Here is a 21219-nt window from a genome sequence, read left to right as displayed (position 1 = left end):
CAACTTCGGGGGACAGAAAGGAGCCCGAGAGACTCAAAGAGGGCAAGTCCCCTTTGACCTTCTCCTTCTGGCAAATCTCAACATGGTCTTTCAAGTCCACCCGGACATGGCAGGTGTTGGCTGACCTGTCCTCCACGCTCCCACACCTGGACAGAGCCTCACAGTAACGTTAAAAGGCTATTTCTGTGTAATTTGCCACTTTATGCCACTTTCTGCCCTTGCATCCTCAGAATCCATTCTCACGTGCCCCAGGGTGCATGCACATGCACACACCCATGTATGTATGTACATATGAACACACGTGTATATGTGTACATGCGTGTGTCTGAAGAGGTATATAATATTTCGTGCTGCCAATATGTATGTGTGTGTGTGTGTGTCAGCCATGCTGCCAGTACGCTCCTGGTCCACAAAGAATTCCATGCTCTGAGGGAAAACACTAAATCACAGACCTTCCTTTCTCTCTAGTGTAGGCAAGAGAACCCAAAAGCCCTACACATTGGCTCAGAAGAAGGCAATTACTCTGGAATGCTCGGTCATGAACCAATAGAGGACTCTAGTATTACAGGGTCAGTGTGTGTGTGTGCATGCTAAGTTGCTTCAGCTGTGCCCAACTCTTTGTGACCCTCTGGACTGCAGCCCGCCAGGCTCCCTTGTCCATGGGATTCTCCCGGCAAGAACACTGGAGAGGGGTGCCATGCCCTCCTCCAGGGACTCCTTCCCCATCCAGGGGTCAGACCCATGTCTCTGGTGTCTCCTGCACTGGAAGGAGGGTTCTTTACCACTCGCTCCACCTGGGAAGCCCCATCAGACCTACACTACCCACAGAATCTGTCTCATTCCCAGGGACAGAGAGAAGCCTGGTGGAGACTGGCGTAACCCCATGGGCTACAGTCCGTGGGGTCGCAAAGAATCAGACATGACTGAGCATGCACACAGGCACGCACAGGGCACTCGGTGCTCGCTAAGGCTGACAAAGAAGTAATTAGAAGGAATAAAAGCAGACATCTCCCTCATACTGCATAACATATTATATAGGGGGGAAATGCGGTCAAAAGCAAAGATACTGGAATAGCTGTGGTCTCACCTAATAGTCCATGCTTTTCAAAAATGTACCAGGGGAAGAGTGAGTGATAACAGTAAAACGGCATTTAACTCTTGCTCCAATGTGTTTTTTCCTTAAAGAAACGTTAGGAGGTACAGAAGATTATTCAGTAGTTTGTTAAATGTCGTTAAGTGTCAATACAGAAAAGTCTTAGAAACTGTAGGATAATACTTAGAAACATAAACTAACAATAAATCTCATACCTAAGAAAAAATACGGATCATTCTTATTTAAATCAAAAAGGATTTTAGAAGTTATAGGATCTTCACAAAAACAGAAGCTGATTTTGTTTAGTGAGATCTATACACAAAGGAACATCTGCTATGAGTCAGGGTGCTTAGAGTACATCCACACACACTGATTTATTCCACAGAGTCAGTCTGAGAAATTTTAGAAGATTGCTGGAAGTCGAGGGAGGTCTTGGTCACACTTCTCCAGCTCCCTGGAGAAATCCGTAAGCTCCCGCCTGGCCTGTTCTCACTCGGCGTTTCCCAGAAGGACTTCAGTGACTTTTCTGACTGAGGCCTCTAGGACACGGAACTTGGTCATTAGTAGCTCAGCTCCTTCCCTCTCACTGGGATACACTGGCTTGCAAGCGTGGACAATCTGCTCTGCTCTCCAAGTCATGAGCATTCAAGAAGCAGGTGCACAAACGGGAAAGACAGAGATTCCCAGCACAGCTTGTGATGAATAATTAATTTGACTGTAAGATGTATTATGGAAGAAGAAAGGGCCAAGAATAGCCAAGACACTTCTGAAGAAGAAAATGAGGGAAAATATGTCCTACTGGATATAAAGACTATTTATAAAACTATAGTAATTAAAACAGCATGGCTTTGGTGCAGGGATAAATTTACAAATAAAATAAGGAGCAAAAAACTAGGGTCCAGATACATACACATTATCATGAAAAAAAGGTTATTTATGTGAATAAAACCAAAACCACAATTCTACCTTACACCATAAATAAAAATTGACTATGGGTGGATCAAGAACTTACATAGTAGCAAAAGCTTAAAACTTTTGAAAACATAAACGATGATATAGGGAGGATTTATTAAGTTCCTAAAACCAGTAGGTATAAAAGATGGATAAATTCAACTACATAAAAATTAAGAACTCCTTTTCTTCAAGACCACCTAATTGAAATGAAAATATAAGATACAAACCAAGAGCAGATATTTGTCATAAATACAACTGACAAATCATTACTATTCTAACATATAAAGAACTTCAATTAGAAAGACAAATGATCCAATGGGGGAAAAAATGGGCAAAAGACTTGAACAGGCATTTCACAGAAAGGGAAACACACATGCTCAGTTGTGCCTGACCCTTTTCAAAAGCAGAGACTGTAGCCCGCCAGGCTCCTCTGTCCATGGGATTCTCAGGCAAGAATACTGGAGTGGGTAGGCTTTCCCTCCTCCAGGGGATCTTCCTGGACCAGGGATTGAATCCGAGCCTCTGGTATTGCAAGTAGATTCTTTACCTTCTGAGCCACCAGGGAAGCCCATACACAAGCTCAAACTTACTAGTAAAAAACAAAACGCAAGCCAAAGGTACAATAAGATAACATTGGCTACTCTTTCCGCTGGCAAAACTGTAAATGTCAAAGGTTGGAGAGGATGTAGATTGATAAAATCTGTCATATTTGATAGATAAGAATTTGATCAAAGAAGAATTTGATTATTTATATGTTCTAAGATATAGCAATATATACCCAAGAGAAAATCGTATACACATACATAGAAGACAGGGATGCCTTCATAACAGCACTGTTTGCAACAGTAAAAACAAAACAAAAATTCCTAACAACTCAAATGTGCATTGGCAGAAAAATGAATAAATAAATTAGAATCGTTTTTCCTATTCACTATTAGTAAGCAGTAAAAATAAGTGAACTAGAGCCACATACAACATGAACTTTGGAATACAATGTTAAGTGAACAGAGCAAATACAAAAGACTTTATCTACTGCGAGCTTTTCATTTACAAGTTTCAAACAAGTAAAACAAAGCAATATATTCTTTTAGGCACTACTGTATATGAGACAAAACAAACAGAAACCAAGGAAACAACAGACATAGGAGTGCTTACCTCTAAAAGCAGGCAGGAGGATGTTACAGGCTAAAAACACATGTATATATAAATAAGATATAAATGATTAGCAATATTCTAGTTCTTGGTTGGGAGGGTGTGGTGGGTTCAGGTGTGATATAATAATTAAAATCAGTTAATTGATTAAATAAAATATATTTAAACTTAGGTCTATAAAATAAAACACATCCTCTAATTTAATGGATCGATGATGACTGTTTTTATTTGTGTGTCTGATTGTTTGTCTATGGTAAATAGGGGAAATGGCCTGAAAGAAAATGGGTAATGAAAAGGCAAACTATTTGTATATACTGCATGCAACCTTTTAAATTATTAAAATGAAGGTTAAGAATAATGCTTATGATATAAAGTCAAGTAGGGGATAAAACATTAGCATACAAAATTGTGTATTCCCTACAGTACTTTTAAAAATGCATAGAAAAGACTGGAAGAAATTTTAAACTATGTTAACAGTTACTTTGTTGAAAACAGAGGTATTTATTTTCTTTTTCTGTTTCCTATAATTTCTACAAGGTAATTTACACTACAATTATATTTTTTAAAGTATTTAAAATTGTTCACAAGTATAAAGGAAAAAGATCTTTTAGGTAATTTACATAATTTACCTGAGCTCTATTTCACCATAAACTAATAATAATAAACTAATGTTTATAAGCTTACTAATAATTCAATGAATTTAAGTCTATTTGCATGTTTACGTAGGACAAACAAATTGTATGACCACGTAAACTTTATGTTAAACCTGCAAACATCAATTTTCAACATAATTCAAATGACAGGATTTTTTAAAATAAAATCATGCTGAAGTTCTTATTTAGTTTGAGCTTCAAGTCTATCAGAAAAGTGTTTACATTTACATTTTGAAGGAATGTAAAATATCTACAGATATTCAGCCACCTAAACGTTCTAGTCCATATATCCATTTATAAGTGTATGTACTCTTGCTGTTGTTTAGTCACTAAGTCACATCCGACTCTTTGTGACCTCATGGACTGTAGCCCTGCAGGTTCCCCTGTCCACGGGATTTCCCAGGCGAGAATGCTGGAGTGTGTTGCCATCTTCTCTACAGGATCTTCCTGACTCAGGGATGGAACCTGCATCTCCTGCACTGATAGGTAGATTCTTTACCCCTGAGCCACCAGCGAAGCCCAGTATGTTTATGTATATGTGTGTATACAGTTTTTTTACACATATGAACTACATTGATATTTGTAATATACTTGTTTAAGCCTTGTTAACAAAGCTTTGTTTAACAAACAGAAATCCTCATCATCATCCCATAGTGCTTTTCTGAAATATCCTTACCTTTGTTTATAATACTGATTGAGCTACAAGCTTAAATCTCTCTCTCACAATTTTGCCTAAAGGGAATTGTCCTAGTTTCTTCATTTGTCTGAAACACAGACATATTGGGCTTCCCTGGTGACTCAGATGGTAAAGAATCGCGTGCAATGTGGGAGACCTGGGTTCGATCCCTGGGTCGGGAAGGTCCCCTGGAGAAGGGAATGGCAGCCCACTCCAGTACCCTTGCCTGGATAGCCCCATGGCCAGCGGAGCCTGGCGGGCTGCAGCCCACGGGGTCACAGGGTCGGACACGGCCCCGCACGGCACAGCCCAGACACGCCAGCCAAGCCACAGCCGGCACGTCAGCTCTGTCTACTCCTTTCTTATATAACGATACGTTTTTCTATTCTTAAATCAAATCGTTTACTTTAAAATGGTTAACGTTATGTTACAAGTTTCATCTCAATAAATCAAAATCCCTCAATATCTAAATCAAATTCTCAAGCTATTTTTTCCACTTATTTTTCCAATGTTTTTTCTTAAGTCCACTTGTAAAGATTTCAAAAGTAAGAATTTTTTACATGCTAATCAAAATCAGATGTTATAAAACTTGTTTAAAATTTTACAATAGCAAATTGTTAAATAGATTCAGCTTGTGACATTTTTACTTAAATTTGTCGGTGATTACAGCTGATGAGAAACATTAATAAATCCAATAACATTTTTCTACACGGCCATTTTGAAATGTCAGCCATTGCTGATCGATAGACTTCTTTGGCTCACGAAATGGTCACAGTGACTAATTTTGAAGATCTCTTTATAGGTCCTAGCCATAAAAAGCTTGATCAAAAGAGTTACTAGCATTGTGAGTTATGCTTCTTCACTAAAGAAGGAGACAATTACATCAGTGGCCACGGCTACATTTGTTTTTAAAATGCACACAATAAAAGTGTGAGCCTCTTTTAGATTAACACCTCCAAATTAAAATGTCTTAACTGCACTGACATCTGTCATTCAAACACATGCCAACTCACACACCTGACAAATGAAAAGTTGCTTATGCAAGTTCATTGTGTGACAGATGTTTATAAGACACAGCTCTGAGCAGCCGCCTTTGACTACCTGTAAGACACCTATGATTTTCCTGTAAGCTGTAAAAATTGACAAAAGAATTAATAGACAAATAAAATCACAATCCTGCTAAAATTCTAATAAAAATAGTCTCAAGAAAACAGTATTATTATAACTTGAAGGTATATCTTGGTATAAAAATTCCCACTGGCAAATGGTTAAACCATAATCTTAGAAGTCTTATTTGAAAGGCCTCTTTCAAAGAAATGAAAATTATGACAAAGTGCAAATTGTCTAAAACAAAGGAATCCTTTCTGTTCACACTATCTGCTTTTACATATAGTTTTGAGAGAAAAATATTAAGGGTTGCAAGAAAGAATCAACATATTCATATTTAGCAGCTGCAGAGGTTAAGTCTATTTCAGATTTCGTGCACTTCTGGGGTTGTTCTGTATACAATCACTGTTGCTGGATATGGTGGATGGTTTCTCAAGGAGGAATTACATGCAAATTAAAAGCGTCTTTGATCTCTAAGGGGCTGGTGAGGGACTCGCATCCTGAAATCTGTGCTGACAGGACGTGCCCTAACCCCTGACTGAGCCCCAGCAGGCGCCCGCCCAGGAGCTGACTCGCGTGGCTCCAGCACCGTCCCCAGCGCCGGGCCGGGCGCTGGCTGGTTGGGAGTGGCAGATGGTTTCATTTGTTCTGTATTTTCACTCTTCACCAAAATTTAGGTGAATCCTGGCCAGAGACCAGAGGAAAGGACTATTACTTGCATCTGTTACTTTTACTTCAAAAGGAACCAACTCCAGTTGGAAGAGAAAAAGGAAACGTCTGTGAAGGTTGGCTTTGACTACTGTGTATACACCAATGACACGAAGCTCTCTATCAGTCTTCACATTTTCTCTTAAATTAAAATTATAAAGTTTTAGAAAATATCTTCATCTTTAGAAATTATTCTCAGAAAGTGTATGTAAGGTCCTTTCCTTATTTCATGAATCATATGCATTCAATCACAAATATCCAAAGTTCATTCAAAACAGATAATAATAACAGAGGGCTCTAGATTATTTTTCTACCACAATACAGTGCATAAATAATCTAATACATATCTGATTTACTATATGTTTTTGCTAACTTTAAAACTTAGTGACATAAGATCTAGATTTTAAATCCAACAAATCAAGCATTTACACATTCTTATAAATACTCCATCAGTAAGTATTTGTTATGAAAATCACAAGACATGCAAAGTCAGAAACATAATTTTTTACATATTATTGAGAGAAACATAACTTCCTGATACCCATGGCCAGCTGGTTATATCTGCTCTGTCACATGACAATTATCCCGTCAGTAATGACTAATGTGATCCCTGAAAATCCTGACGATGATTACTGCCATAGGCTGCTAATTAAAAATTATATCTCCAATATCACTGCAATTCAATGCACTTCAAGAATGATTTAAAATCCCTTTGAATGCTTGTAGGTTAGACTCAATGCCACAAATTTAAAACTCATTATCTTAAGCCTATACTGTCCATAAATGTAATGTATCCTGATTTCAGCAAGGCATCTAAAGAAATCTCTTGGAGTTGAAAAAACAAACCTATATAGTCCTGTGAAATTTGGTCATTAGGTTGAGCAGCTCCCTAACCATGGGCTGGAGGAATCTTGCTGAGGCCTCATCCACAATTAACCAGTTTGCATATGACAACATAGCAGGCTTGTTCATCACACTCATGGAAGACACAGAGGTGGAGGAGTAACTAACCCGCTAAACAGCAGAGGAAGGACTCCTGGTCTGGATGACGGGCTGAAGCCAACAAGAGAATTTTTTAAAAAGATAAATAACAAGTCCTATTAGCAGCATTTCAAGTAAAAATGGAGTTTAGGTGATTTCATATTTAATAACAGTCAAAAATGCAGAATGCCATCTACAGAAAACCAGTTTAATTTCTAGAATTCTAGAAATCCAGATCAAATTTAAATCAGATGTAGATCAAGATTTAATCAAAATTTAATTAATCAAATTAAATCCAGATCTAGATTTAAATTCTAGAATCCAGATCAGCAAGAGTAACAGTCCTGTAAAACTCGAACTGGTCTGCTGGTGACAGCACAATCAGTTCTGCATGTTAAATTCTGAGGAATGTTACTGCCAGACTGGAGGACGTATAGACAACTGGAAGAGGGAGGGGTCTAGAAATCAACTCACAGGAGAAGGTGCTGAAGAACAAAAAGAGGACATGGGAGGGGAAATTCGCACTCAGACATGCACCTACACACAACAAGCAAAATATGCAAAGAATGATAGTGCAAGCAATGAACCACACACACAAGTAGGTGTGTGTGCTGCGAGAAACCTAAAGGTGACCTCCAGTGAGTTACACCCTTGCATGGGCAGAGATCCGGGACCTGCTCCTAACCCTAGAATACAGCAAAGTAAAGGGATGCCATTTCCATAATTAGGTTGCATCGTAGGGCACTCATCATTAGGTTACCATAAGCATGCAGTAAAGAGACTCCTGCTGACTTTGAAGAAGCAAGCTGCTTTGACGGGAAATGCCCATGGAGAGCGCCACGTGTCACAGAACTGTGGACAGCAGGGAGCCGTGGATGACATCTGGGAGCTGAGGACGTCAGTCCTACAGCTGCAAGGAACTGAATTCTGCAAACTGGCATGATAAGTTGGAAGAGATGACCTAACTCTGGCCAAGACCCCAACTACAGCCTTATGAGACCATAACAGAGGGCATAACTAAATCCTGCCTGGACACCCTGACCTTGGGGCTTCTCTGGTGGCTCAGTGGTAAAGAATCTGCCTGCCAAATGCAGGAGACATGGGTTTGATCCCTGGATCAGGAAGATGGCCTGCAGGAGAAAATGGCAACCCACTCCAGGATTCTTGCCTGGGAAATTCCATGGACAGAGGAGCCTGGTGGGCTATGGTCCATGAGGTCTCAAAAGAGTTGGACATGACTTGCAACTAAAAACACCACCACCCTGACCCTCAGAAACTGTGAGATTTTAAGGTGCAACATTTATGGTAGCTTATCACATAGTAATAAAAGAATAATGCAGTATAGAAGAAGAGGCTGGATAAAACCTTCATGTTTAGAGATATAGGGTGAGGAATTCCTTGTATGGGGAAAAGACTGGTCCAGAATCTGGCTACTGGACTGCAAATTAGGTCTTTTCCAACTCTATGATTATCTAGCCGAATTGGGCGGGTGGGAGTGTGCAGATTTTGTATGGCACATGAATGATACTACTATTCTTTACACTAAATTCATAACAAAGCACTAATGCAACAACATAAATTATTTCAATTGTAAATATAAGCATTCATCTTATTGGATGTTTTGTCTTACTGGAATATTAGGTAACAATTAGCTTATTTAAATTGTAAACCGAAAGGATTTTAAATAGGCAGAACATTTTAAATAAACTTAAATACCACTCTAAGAAAAGTACCTAGAGTGTTAGTTAGCTTTTGTTACCTTTCACCATCTTCCCTCCTGTGTAGCATCATCTCTTGTCAGTCCTGATCCTGCCCTATCCCATACACATACATGCACTGTATTCACACACAGTCTGTCTTCTGCCTTCTTCCTCTGCCTCCCAATTTATCATATCAGTTCTTCTTAAAACTATGACATCATATTCAGTGTTGACATTTTCTTGAAGATGTGCATGCTACTCACAGCTTAACCACGTGGTTGATCAACCATGATAACATTTTCAGAACTAGTTTTTTTTTTTTGCTTCTATGGAGTCAGTAATTCTCTTTTGTTGCTGCTGTTAACTTGATTTCCTGTATCTTTCAATAATTTACCTCCAAATTCTCACCCAGTTATATAAATATGGAATACAGGGAAGAAGGCTAAGAAGCAGAAATCAAGCCCAGCCTGGGAAGTAAAACATGAGCTTGCCAAATACTTGGAACATACTTTTTAAAAAACTGAGCTAAAAGGTAAGCATTCTTCGCAAGTATGAGAGTTGCATTAAAAGTTTCTCCTTTTTATTACCTGGCAAGACTGTTACAGTATATGAAGATTTACTTTTATTCTTTAGGTTTTATCATCTTTTAAAAAATCTGTATTGCAGCATCATTGATTTACAATGTTGTGCTAGTTTCATCATCTTTTAAATATGCTTTCTTAAGTCTAGTAGTGACTTTCAGCTAAATGGCTGCATCAGATTCTTCAGAAAGGAAACTCCATGCTGTTCTCCACAGTGGCTATATCAATTTGCATTCCCACTAACAGTGCAAGAGGGTTCCCTTTTCTTCACACCCTCTCCAGCATTTATTGCTTGTAGACTTTTTGATAATGGCCATTTTGACCAGTGTGAGATGATACCTCATTGTAGTTTTGATTTGCGTTTCTCCAATAATGAGGGATGTTGAGCATCTTTTCATGCATTTATTAGCCATCTGCATATGTCTTCTTTGGAGAAATGTCTGTTTTTAAGTCTTCTGCCCACTTTTTAATTAATTGGGTTACTTATTTTTCTGGTATTGAGCTGCATCAGTTGCTTGTATATTTTGGGGATTAGTTCCGTGTCAGTTGCTTCATTTGCTATTATCTTCTCCCATTCTAAGGGTTGTCTTTTCACCTTGCTTATAGTTTCCTTCCTTGTGCAAAAGCTTTTAAGTTTATTTAGGTCTCACTTGTTTATTTTTGTTTTTATTTCCATTACTCTCAGAGGTGGGTCATAGAGGATCTTGCTGTGGTTTATGTCAAAGAGTGCTCTATGTTTTCCTCTAAGAAAAACATATAGTTTTATAATTTCTGACTTTACACTTAGGTCTTTAATCCATTTTGAGTTTATTTTTGTGTATGGTGTTAGCAAGTGTTCTAATTTCATTCTTTCACATGTAACTGCTGAGCTTACCCACAGTACTTATTGAAGAGACTGTCTTTTCTCCATTGTCTTTTTGCTTCCTTTGTCAAAGATAAGGTGCCCATAGGTACACGGATTTATCTCTGGGCTTTCTATCTTGCTCCGTTGGTCTACATTTCTATTTTTGCACCACTACCATGCTGTCTTGATGACTGTGGCTTTGTAGTAAAGTCTGAAGTCAGGAATGTTGATTCTTCCAGCTTCATTCTTTTTTCTCAAGACTGCCTTGACTATTCCTTATAAAACTAGGCATAAGACTACCATATGACCTAAATATCCCACTACCGGGCATATACTCTGAGGAAAACATAATTGAAAAAGGCACATGTACCCAGTGTTTATTGTAGACTACTTACAATAGCCAGGACATGGAAGCAACCTAGGTGTCCATCAACAGATGAATAGATAAAGAAGCTATGGTACGTATACACAATGGAATATTACTCAGCCATAAAAAGGAATGCATTGAGTCAGTTCTAATGAGATGGACGAACCTAAAGCCTATCATACAATGTGAAGTAAGTCAGAAAGATAAAGACAAATATCATGTACTAATGCATATATATGGAAACTAGAAAGATGGTACTGATGAACCTGTCTACAGGGCAGCAATGGAGATACAGGCATAGGGAACAGACTTTCGGACACAGGTGGGCAGAGAGAAGGTGGGATGACTTGAGAGAGTAGCAGTGAAACATATATATTATATGTAAAGTAGAGAGTCAAATAGGAACTTTCTGTATGACACAGGGAACCTAAAGTTGGTGTTCTTTGACAACCCAAAGGGGTGGGGTGGGGTCGGAGGTTTAAGACAGAGAAGACATCTGTTTACCTATGGCTGATTCATGTTGATGTGTGGCAGAGACATCACAATATTGTAAAGTAATTACCCTCCAATTGAAAATAAAGTAAAATTTTAAAATATTCTTCAGAAATGTTTTCAGCATCACCAACTCTCTCCCACCCCTCCCTTACAGATCACCACTGGCCAAACATGAGTTTGAATATGCTAAATTAAATCTTCCTTAGCTACCTTAAGTATAAATATCTTTTAAAGCTGTCATTATTTCTATTTTATAAGTGATTCATACTTCTCGGCCAGATTCAATTCAGAAAAGAAATGTGGCAAAAAAAAAGAAGCCCTATAAAAGTGTTTACAAAAATATAATAATTCATCTATATTTCATGAGCCAGTTTTTAGGAATTTCTAAAAATTTGCACAGAAGTTTGGATGCAGCTTATTTCTCTATCTATAAAGTATAAATTGATGTAATAAATTTACATTCCTGGGAGTGATAAACTACCTAAAAAAAAATCATCAAGTCATCAGGAAGAATTTATAAATGATTCATAAGTTAGTAATAAACCATTTATTCTATTTATTAAAAGCAAATCGTTTCAGGATAATAGCAGTAATGAGGAGGGGGGAGAGGCTATAACACTTTCGAGTACTTACTATGTGCCAATTGCTCTGCTAAGAAGATTATATGCATCATCTCATTTAATCCTCTAACAATCTCACAAACCTCAAATTCCAGGTGAGAAAACTGAGGTCTGGCATGGTCACGTAATCTGCACAAGGCCATACAGTGAATAAGCAAGGAAACTGAGATGTGAACAGAGAATGAGGTATCAGGGCCTATGCTGTAACCATATTTATTCTAAAATTATTCAAATTACATATTTGCTACTACAAACCAGCTTTTCATCCCATTGATTTCAAGGTGTTTTATTTTGTTTTCCATTTCCATCAAATCACTCTTGGACACAAATATGAAATATAAGTTTTGCCTCACGGTAACATGAGTTTATTAAACCTTCATGAATAATAGTTCTTCAGGTAAAAATTTCCCCCCAAATAATAAAACACAACCAGCCATCAGTCTTGCCCTTTGGAGTATAAACTTCACCCTACACTCAACAATTAGTAAGTATTTAAAATCTAGAAGGTGAGCAAAAATAACTGTTGAATGAAAAGAAAAACCATGGAAGCAGAATTAAGCACACAGGCATGAAGCCAACATGTACCATCAACATCATAAATCCCTTTACTAATAAGCCCTGATTTAAAGTAACACACTGCAGAGGATATAAAACCAGCTATGCTCCAAACAAACACACTTGATCTGACAATAGATCCTTGATCCTGGATGGTTCTCCCAGTCTGTCACCTCAAGCCAGGAGCTGGAAGCCATAAGGCTTCATTTCAAACCAAGTTCTAAAGGAACAGCTTTAGCTCAAGTTTTTTTTCTTGTGTCTTTCCACCTATGCCACAAATGTAGGCTTACCTGAAATGCAATTCCTACCCCCACCTAATCGCCAGAGCCCTGAATCCTCCTACCTAAAGTCTTTCATAGGTACATGTATGTCGTGTAGGTGTGTGTGTGTGGAGAGATTATATGTGAACATAAAACCTCTCTAAAATTATACCTTCAGCCTCTCAACAAGGATTCTTGCTTTATTAAATCCTCCCCCGAATGTGCTGATAGAAAAATACAAGGTACATATTAAAGTTCTGTTGAATCAAATGGGATATTCCTTATAGTTCTTTTAGGGGATGCCAACAACACAGAAAAATATGTATACACAAAAAGGGCAAGACTTCCCTGCTGGTCCAGCGGTTAAGATTTTGCCTTCCAATGCTAGGGTATGAGTTTTGATTCCTGGTTGGGAAGCTAAGATCCCACATGCATCATGGCCAAAAGACCATAACATTAAAAAAAAAAAAAGGGGGGGGGAGCCATATTGTAACAAACTCAATAAAGACTTTAAAAATGGTCCACATTAAAAAAAAAAAAAAAACAACCAACTTTGGTGAAAACAAGCAAAGAGAGAATAGCTAATTCAGTTTCTCTGAATCCTTTTAAATCAGGTTTACTTCATTTAATTTACACATTATTATTTAGGATATACCATAATCCAAAAAGAAAGGGCAAATATTCTCACTTGATTTTGCCCTAACGGTGAGGGAAGAACTTCTCTTTCTAGTATATTACATCATGGAGAGAAAATACATTGAGATATTCAAATTCTTGCCTGTCTTCATCTCAAATAGTAAATAAAAACTTATATGATTTAACATTTCAAATTAAGAATAAAAGTCTTTATGCTTGACAATTAATTTTAATCTAAAAAGTCATGGGGAAATTCCAGGATACTAGTCAATCTATCTTTCTGTATATTAAAAGTGACTAGAAACTATCATGAAGAAGAATTCTTCAAACTCCACATCTGTTTTAAAGCCTGTTTTTCCCCTTTAACATGGTTTGCACAGTAAAAGTAATCACTCATGGGTATGACATAAACTCTGTGAATTATGAGACATTGTTGTCATTACTTTTGTGAATTACAACTTTTGGTCATATGGGTTTGATATCAATTATAAGGGCAATTCATGTAATATACAGATATATAATAGTGTGCCACAATCTAATGCAATTCATTCTTATCCGTGAGGTATTACTACACAGCTCACAAAAGGCCAAACTTTAAGTTCATCCTGAAGGTTATTCACTCACATGAAAGGTTTTTCTTTTAACAGTCCCTATATTCTTATCCAACTAAATATTTCTTCTTTGTTCCTATTGAGTCTAAGTTTATAAAACAAAACACATATACTATTAAATCTAAAAACCAAACTTTAAGCCTTTATGATCTCACATTGTGTGTGTATGTTGGTGTAACTATGTACATGGCTTTACATGAACATAAAATAATCCCAATTTTAGCTACAAAATATGTAAAATTATTTTCTTATACTAATTATCCAAGTTTATTTTTAAGAAAACAGCATGTCTTTTTGTCACAGTTTGAATATTTCCTTGTACTATATTAAAAATTAGAAAGACGTTTCTATGTCACACAAAGAGAAAATGATATGTCGTAACGAATATATTTTTGTTTTCTTACATGATTATTTAAATATCTGGTTTTGAAAACCCGTTCCATTTAAAAGCACAAGCTCCTAATGCATATATTTATGGCATCTACAAAAACGGGACCGACGAACCTCTCTGCAGGCCGGGAACACAGGCTGAGACGCAGAGGACAGACGTGGACGCAGCAGGCAGGAGAGGAGGCTCGGGAGGGAGGAGACACGCGCATGTGCACCCGTGGCTGATCCACGCTGATGTGCGGATGTACGGCAGAAACCAACAACATATCGTAAAGCAATTATCCTCCAATTAAAAACGAATAAATGAAGCAAAAACAAAAGCACACGCACAAGCTCTAGAGGCAGATGGCCTGGATTCAAAGCTGACTGTCATTTCCTGTCTGTGGGCCTCATGTGGAAAGTTACTTAGTCGTCCTCTGTCTCCTTTTCCTCCTTTGTAAAACAGAGGTGATAATAAGGATAATTACAATTGAGTTGTGAGGATTAAGAAGAGCCCAAAGCATAGACTGATCCTTACTAGGTACTTATTAAATACTAGGAGAAGGCAATGGCACCCCACTCCAGTCCTCTTGCCTGGAAAATCCCATGGACAGAGGAGCCTGCTAGGCTGCAGTACACGGGGTCACGAAGAGTCGGACACGACTGAGCCACTTCACTTTCACTTTTCACTTTCATGCATTGGAGAAGGAAATGGCAACCCACTCCACAATGTTCTTGCCTGGAGAATCCAGGGATGGCAGAGCCTGGTGGGCTGCTGTCCATGGGGTCGCACAGAGTCGGACACAACTGAAGCGACTTAGCAGCAGCAGGAGCAGTGAGCTGTTGTGATAGTTATCAAAGTTCCTGATTTTTAAATGTTGTTTGAGAACCGTTTGCTAAGATGATATCAATTACTGTTTATCTGACCAACACCTTGCTGAAGCATTATACACAGTCAATTACATATACATTAAAAAAAATACAAGTGCTATTATTAGCAAATATCATTATAAAAGATTTGGAGCCAAAAAAAAAAAAGATTTGGAGCCAATATAACAGCTAATTGAAGTAATGTATATAATAGCACTTCTGATTCTTTAGGATATTTAATTCATTCAAATACACAAACACTTTCTTGGTCAAAATACATTGATATTATGCAGATTTTCAATCTATAAATGTACAAAAATTGTTTTAAAGTGAAGCTGAAGATTCTAATGGTATTTATTAGCCACTTTTTTTTAATCTGTGCTCTTGCTTATTTCCTTTTGGGGTTTTTTTGGAGGCAAGTCACCCCAGCTCAACCTTTTAAACATAATAAATCAGGGTATGTTAACTTGCAATTTACAGTGAACAATAAAAAGCAAGTTTTCACAGTGCTAAATGACTGACTGCAGACCTCTAGGAGAACGGCAAAAAATACACCATGCATAACATCACACAACAGGATTCTACACTCTGGTTCTTCAGTGGCATGTGTTAAATAAACATGGAAAACTCTGGAAAAACTTCGTATTTCTGTTTCCCGTGAGTACCTCCCCACTTTCCCATCTCTCCCCCACCCCGATACAAGCCACCCTGCTTCTCCAGTGGTGGGGCCCCAAGCCCCAGAGTGGTCTCCTGGATAATGGCTACTCTGGACCTCTAGCTCTATAGAAACCAGAAGAGCTTTTGGTTTTCGGGGACAGACTCGGAGCTCCGTAACGAGGTGGCACACTCCCAGGCCAGGCGAGAGGCGCAGACGAGACACAAGTGCGCTCCAGAGACAGCTCGGACCACTGTTCAAAAGCACGGCATTGCCAGTCCAGACACGGGCACTCCTTGTGGAAATGGAGAAGGGGCAATCACTGGGAGGAGTATAGGAGGCGTATTTTACAAGAAATAGTACCAACTACCAATGGACAATGCTGGAAAGTGGGAGAGCCAGCATTATTCCGTGCGTTCTGGTTTGGGGCGTTAGGTGGCTAAGGGCACCCTCAGTGACGTCTTTTATGAGACCTCAATACAAAAAGGAGATGAGTTTTAGAAATAAATATGATCTCATTCTGGAGTTGGTATGTAGGGATCTGTGGGACATTCGGGCAGGGCGACACATTAATCTGACACTCGGAGCACAAGCTTAGGTTGGAGATACAGATTCAATAATCTTTAACAAGCAAGCGGCAGCTAAAACCGAAGAAAAGGGAAAGTCAATCACCCAGAGTGGAAACTATGAAAAGAGAAAACGAATGAAGAAAAGCCATACTTTGGACTATATTTTAATATTCCTGTCAACTCTCAAATACCATATTCAGAAATAATCTACTTAACATCCTATCAACGTGTACTAAAACTGAGTTATGAACACTAAGCAGCAAAAAGTATTTTACTTTGCATTTTCACTTCCCAGATTTTAAAAAAAGTATATGAAGGTAAATTACTTGAAATGACATATTTCAGAAAACTACGAAATCCACATTTATTTTTATTTTTCTTTCTTTTTTTTTAATTAGTTGGAGGCTAATTATTTTACAATATTGTAGTGGGTTTTGTCATACATTGACATGAATCAGCCATGGAGCACATATATTTTTCTTAAAAAAGGAAACCACATGGTAAATAAACGACAGCACTCATGATGTATAATTATCCAAAATATTCATAACTGTAAACTCATATTTTGGAGCAGCCAACATTTTGAAGTCAATCAGAAGAGTAGTGATAACAGTTTAGAACAAATGATTTAAAAATCACATTGTTCTGAGACTATCATTTATAAATTAAAGAATGAGAATGGGAAAGGGTGCAATGCAGAAAGCCTTATTCTAGTTTACTAATTATATGGCTTCTATCTCTCTGCTAAGAAAGTATTTCTGATTTCTGAATATATAATGCCCTAAATCTCGCTCTTTGGAACTTTAACAAGATGAATTTCCTACCTTTCAGTCAAAACAAATGTATAAACATTTTATGAACAGGGCCTCAGTAAATGGTAAAATTAACAAATCAATATTTAGTCTCAGACAAGACGTGCTTTTCAGCTCTATGTTAATATACTAGAAATGTTGCTTTGTTCTGTGAATCTATGTTAAGGTATCAGTTTTATGTTGGTAACTTCAAAAAGCTAGACAGAACCACACAAACTTCATAATACACAAGTACATAATAACTGTTTATATTATGAACACTAATTATATTTGCAGTCTTAATATCATACTAGTTGTAAAAAAAGAATAAATTGTAAAAGAACATTTAAAGAATATGTCCTGATTTCCTTCCCTTATGGGAGATAATCTCTTGCTCTAACTTTAGAATAACAAGTTTGCCTTCTAGGTAATAAGACAGAATAGTTGGCAAACATCAGGCTCATGCTTGCAATCATAAGCCATAAAGGTGGGCTGTGACATCATCTCCCATTTCAAAAGAAAAGATGCCAAAGTTCAGCGCGTCTGAGACTGGGAGGCAGGTTGGGGTGGTGCTCAAGTTCACACGTGGGCTCTGGAATGAGGCAGGACACATTCTCAGTCCCTTGAACATGAACTGCCCTGAGCACGCTTCCTCATCTATCTGGACAAATAACCAGAATACACTTCAAAGAAATGCTGGTAGAATCAAGAATAAAGAGGTTGGTACAAAGTTAACAACTTGATACTACTTTCAAGTTCTCTAACCTTTCTCTATTTTTTCTTTATTCCACAGCATTTCTCATCTTTTTTATATAAATTAAATTTTACAAAAAAATACAACAAATAGAGTCAACATGCCCATCCAAATTTATGTATCATCGCTGTGTCTGTTGTGAGCGGCTGAATCTGCCCACTATGCTGCTGATCTAGCATCAAGGTGTCTCTTTTTGACAATGTCAGTGGCTCTTGACCCTTTACTGCCGTTATGTGGTCACTTTGTGTCCTTGTGGTATTGAACAAAGGGTAGGACGCTGCAGTATGACCCCCAGGAGAATACAGTCAATTTCTTAAAGGGATCCATGCAGGTTTGTGAATGAAACCCGTCCAAAATTCTTTTTAACCTGATATTAAGGGAGGATGTTTTAAAATACAACATTTAGGGGATATATCTCTTCATTCTCACTCAGAATGTTATCCTTTACCTCAATGAAAACCACATAAAAATAAACAACAAACACACCCAAAAGGTCTACATTAAAAAAATAGATTATGATTTTTCTAAAAATGTATATACATCAGTTTTTAATGAGATTTGCTCCATTAATATAATTATTACCTATTAATATTACAGTGAAAATAAGAACATGCTATTTACAAACATTGATTTTATATATATATATATACATTTGAATATCAAAAATAAAAGTATACATACAAAAGCAAATGCACAGGTATAGAATATGTCTATGACTCTAAAATTATAAATAATCCAGAAATAATCTTAATGCTATTCTTTGTACTTTCAAGAAAATACAACTACTATTGTTAAAACAGATTTTAAATATACAGAGTATTGCAAAACCTGAAAGAATTCCTTTGGTGGGGGCAGGGAGTATATTCCCCAGGCATACTTTGTAATATTTTTTTAAAAATGAGATAGAATAGAATGAGATACTAATAGAAATAAATGGAAAAAAAAAGAAGAAAAAAAATTAAAAAAATAAAAATGAGAAATAGGTTTTAATATTTTTTCTACATAAAACAATATTAATCTAATATTGTTAATATTAGATATTATTAATATAATATGGCTTTGCTATGTAATTTAAGACATTTGGTTAAAGCAAAGAGTCTGATAAACCTTAGGCTGGAATGCTAAGTAAAACTGAGGTTATGTGTTGACCAAGGCACTACTGGCATTACTTTGTGGAGCCGATCAATAGATATTAGCTTTAAAAAGAGAGATTTAGAAAGAAGCTGCAGCATATTTTTGAAATGACAGGGTGAAGGTTTAAATTGTCTCAATCAAGGCTCAATTTTTTCTTCCCAGTTTTTCCAGCTGTTCTCTTCCAGTTAAGACTCTTCATTTCAAATAAATTTAATTAGTTCCAATTGATCATAGCCAACACTTACACAGCTTTATCCATGCTTCTTTACTTTTATACAGCAAACACTAACAAAGACTGCCAAGCTCGGATCAAGGGTCGCAAGACAATATTCATACCTCATTCGCTCTCACCCAGAAGAAAAATTTCAGCTATGAAATTCTGCCTATAGCAAAAGCACTAAATTATACTGCATATTTGAATTGTTATCTTCGTTAGCTGTTGAATTCAGTTAACTGGAGAATTCAGCCCCAGATTACCACAAAAATAAAATTAATACAGCTATGCAGATTAGCCTAGCTACAGCAGTCAAATAAGAATTCATTCAAAATATAGGCAAATATAACTGTCATGATATAATTTCTATTTTATGAGGTGACATTACGAGAGCAATTCCTTTTAAATAACCAGGGGGGAAAAATAATCAGGGGAAAAATCAGGTTTTTCAGGGTGAATAGCTGAATTGGTCAGTTTTCCCTTTTGCAGTACCTCTTGTGCTCTACAATGCTGGTTATCCTAAAATAAGATTATTCTGCTTGAAACAGGTTTCTCTCAAATGCACCTACCATATTTTTCATAATGCAATTTATATAGGATTCTAGTCAATAAAAAGAAATATGGTTTTCTTCTAAACCCTCACAAAAATCTATACCACATCTTAATCAAGTCACACAATCTAAAGGTAACTTGAACGATCCACAGGCTGCAGCGTGCTGGTTGCTCTGACAACATGTTAAGGAAGCCTTTTCAGTTATTTAAATTCTTTGGATCCTGAGCATTCTTGCCTCTAGTACTCATGGCAGGAAATGAGTAAATCAACTGATAAAGCCATGCATCACGTGCATTTAATTGAACTTCTTACAGATTAAAATATAGTTTATGTAGCATTAATTGACTCTCCAAACTAGATTTTCATTTTTAAACTTCCTGATTTTTTTTAACAGTAAAATAAACACAGAGTCACGTGCCCTCATTCTGACTCGTGACTTTGGCAGAACATAATTCATAATTTCAATGTACTGATTTAATAATACTTACTTGAGTGCTCAAAAATTCAGCTTTTCTTCCGGAACGGAAAATGAGATATTCTACTATTGCAAAGGCAACTTCTATTATTTAAACCATGACTTTTTGCAGACAAGAAAACCTTTAAAATTTGAGGTAATAACAAAACATATCTATAACATTATTTTTTTTAAAAGCAGGGGAAACGGAATACAGCAAGAACTCATTTTTTAAAGTCTACAAATTGCCTAGATGGGAGAGGAGTTTAGGGGAGAATGGATACATATAGAGGAAAGGCTGAGTACCTTCTCTGTTCACCTGAGGCTATCACAAGATTGTTAATCAGCTACACTTCAACACAAAATACAAAGTTCAAAAAAAAAAGAGAGAGAAAAATAAAAAATTTGCAAACGAAATGATGTCTTCTAGTAGCTACTGAAACAAACCTTGTAACTTACAGTATAAATGACTTTTAGCAAATCTGTAAGTTTGAGAAATACTTTACACGTATATTTAAGATGGACGATAAATTTTTTAAATCAATGAACCAATACATTAAAAAGCAAGAGCCACCACCAGAATCATCACATTTTTTGCTAAAAACGAGATATTCCTTGAAAGTCAACTACAGCAGTGGCACAGTCCATAGCTTTTTAAATACAGGCTCTGAACATTTTCTAGAGAGAACAGTAGGCTCCCTCAACTTCTTCCCAGTGAAAGAAATTTAAAAGCATTCAGGTGACAACAGTAAAGAACCTGCCACACACAGCTTTAAGAGGAAAAAATGAGGGGAAAAAAAAACCAACTTCCCTTTAGTTTTTCTTACCCCCCTTCCTTTAATGACTGTTGAAAATTTTACTGA

General features: G+C 37.0%; 1 protein-coding gene across 2 annotated transcripts in view; it reads right to left on the bottom strand.

The window, feature by feature from the left end:
- Positions 1–21219, bottom strand: part of WDR7 (WD repeat domain 7) — a 340950-nt gene that overhangs the window by 167110 nt on the left and 152621 nt on the right. The gene's annotated exons all lie outside the window — the stretch shown is intronic.

Source organism: Cervus elaphus, chromosome 27, assembly GCF_910594005.1.
Source record: "Cervus elaphus chromosome 27, mCerEla1.1, whole genome shotgun sequence".
NCBI classification, from domain to species: domain Eukaryota; kingdom Metazoa; phylum Chordata; class Mammalia; order Artiodactyla; family Cervidae; genus Cervus; species Cervus elaphus.
This window is presented reverse-complemented; position numbering and strand designations above follow the sequence as displayed.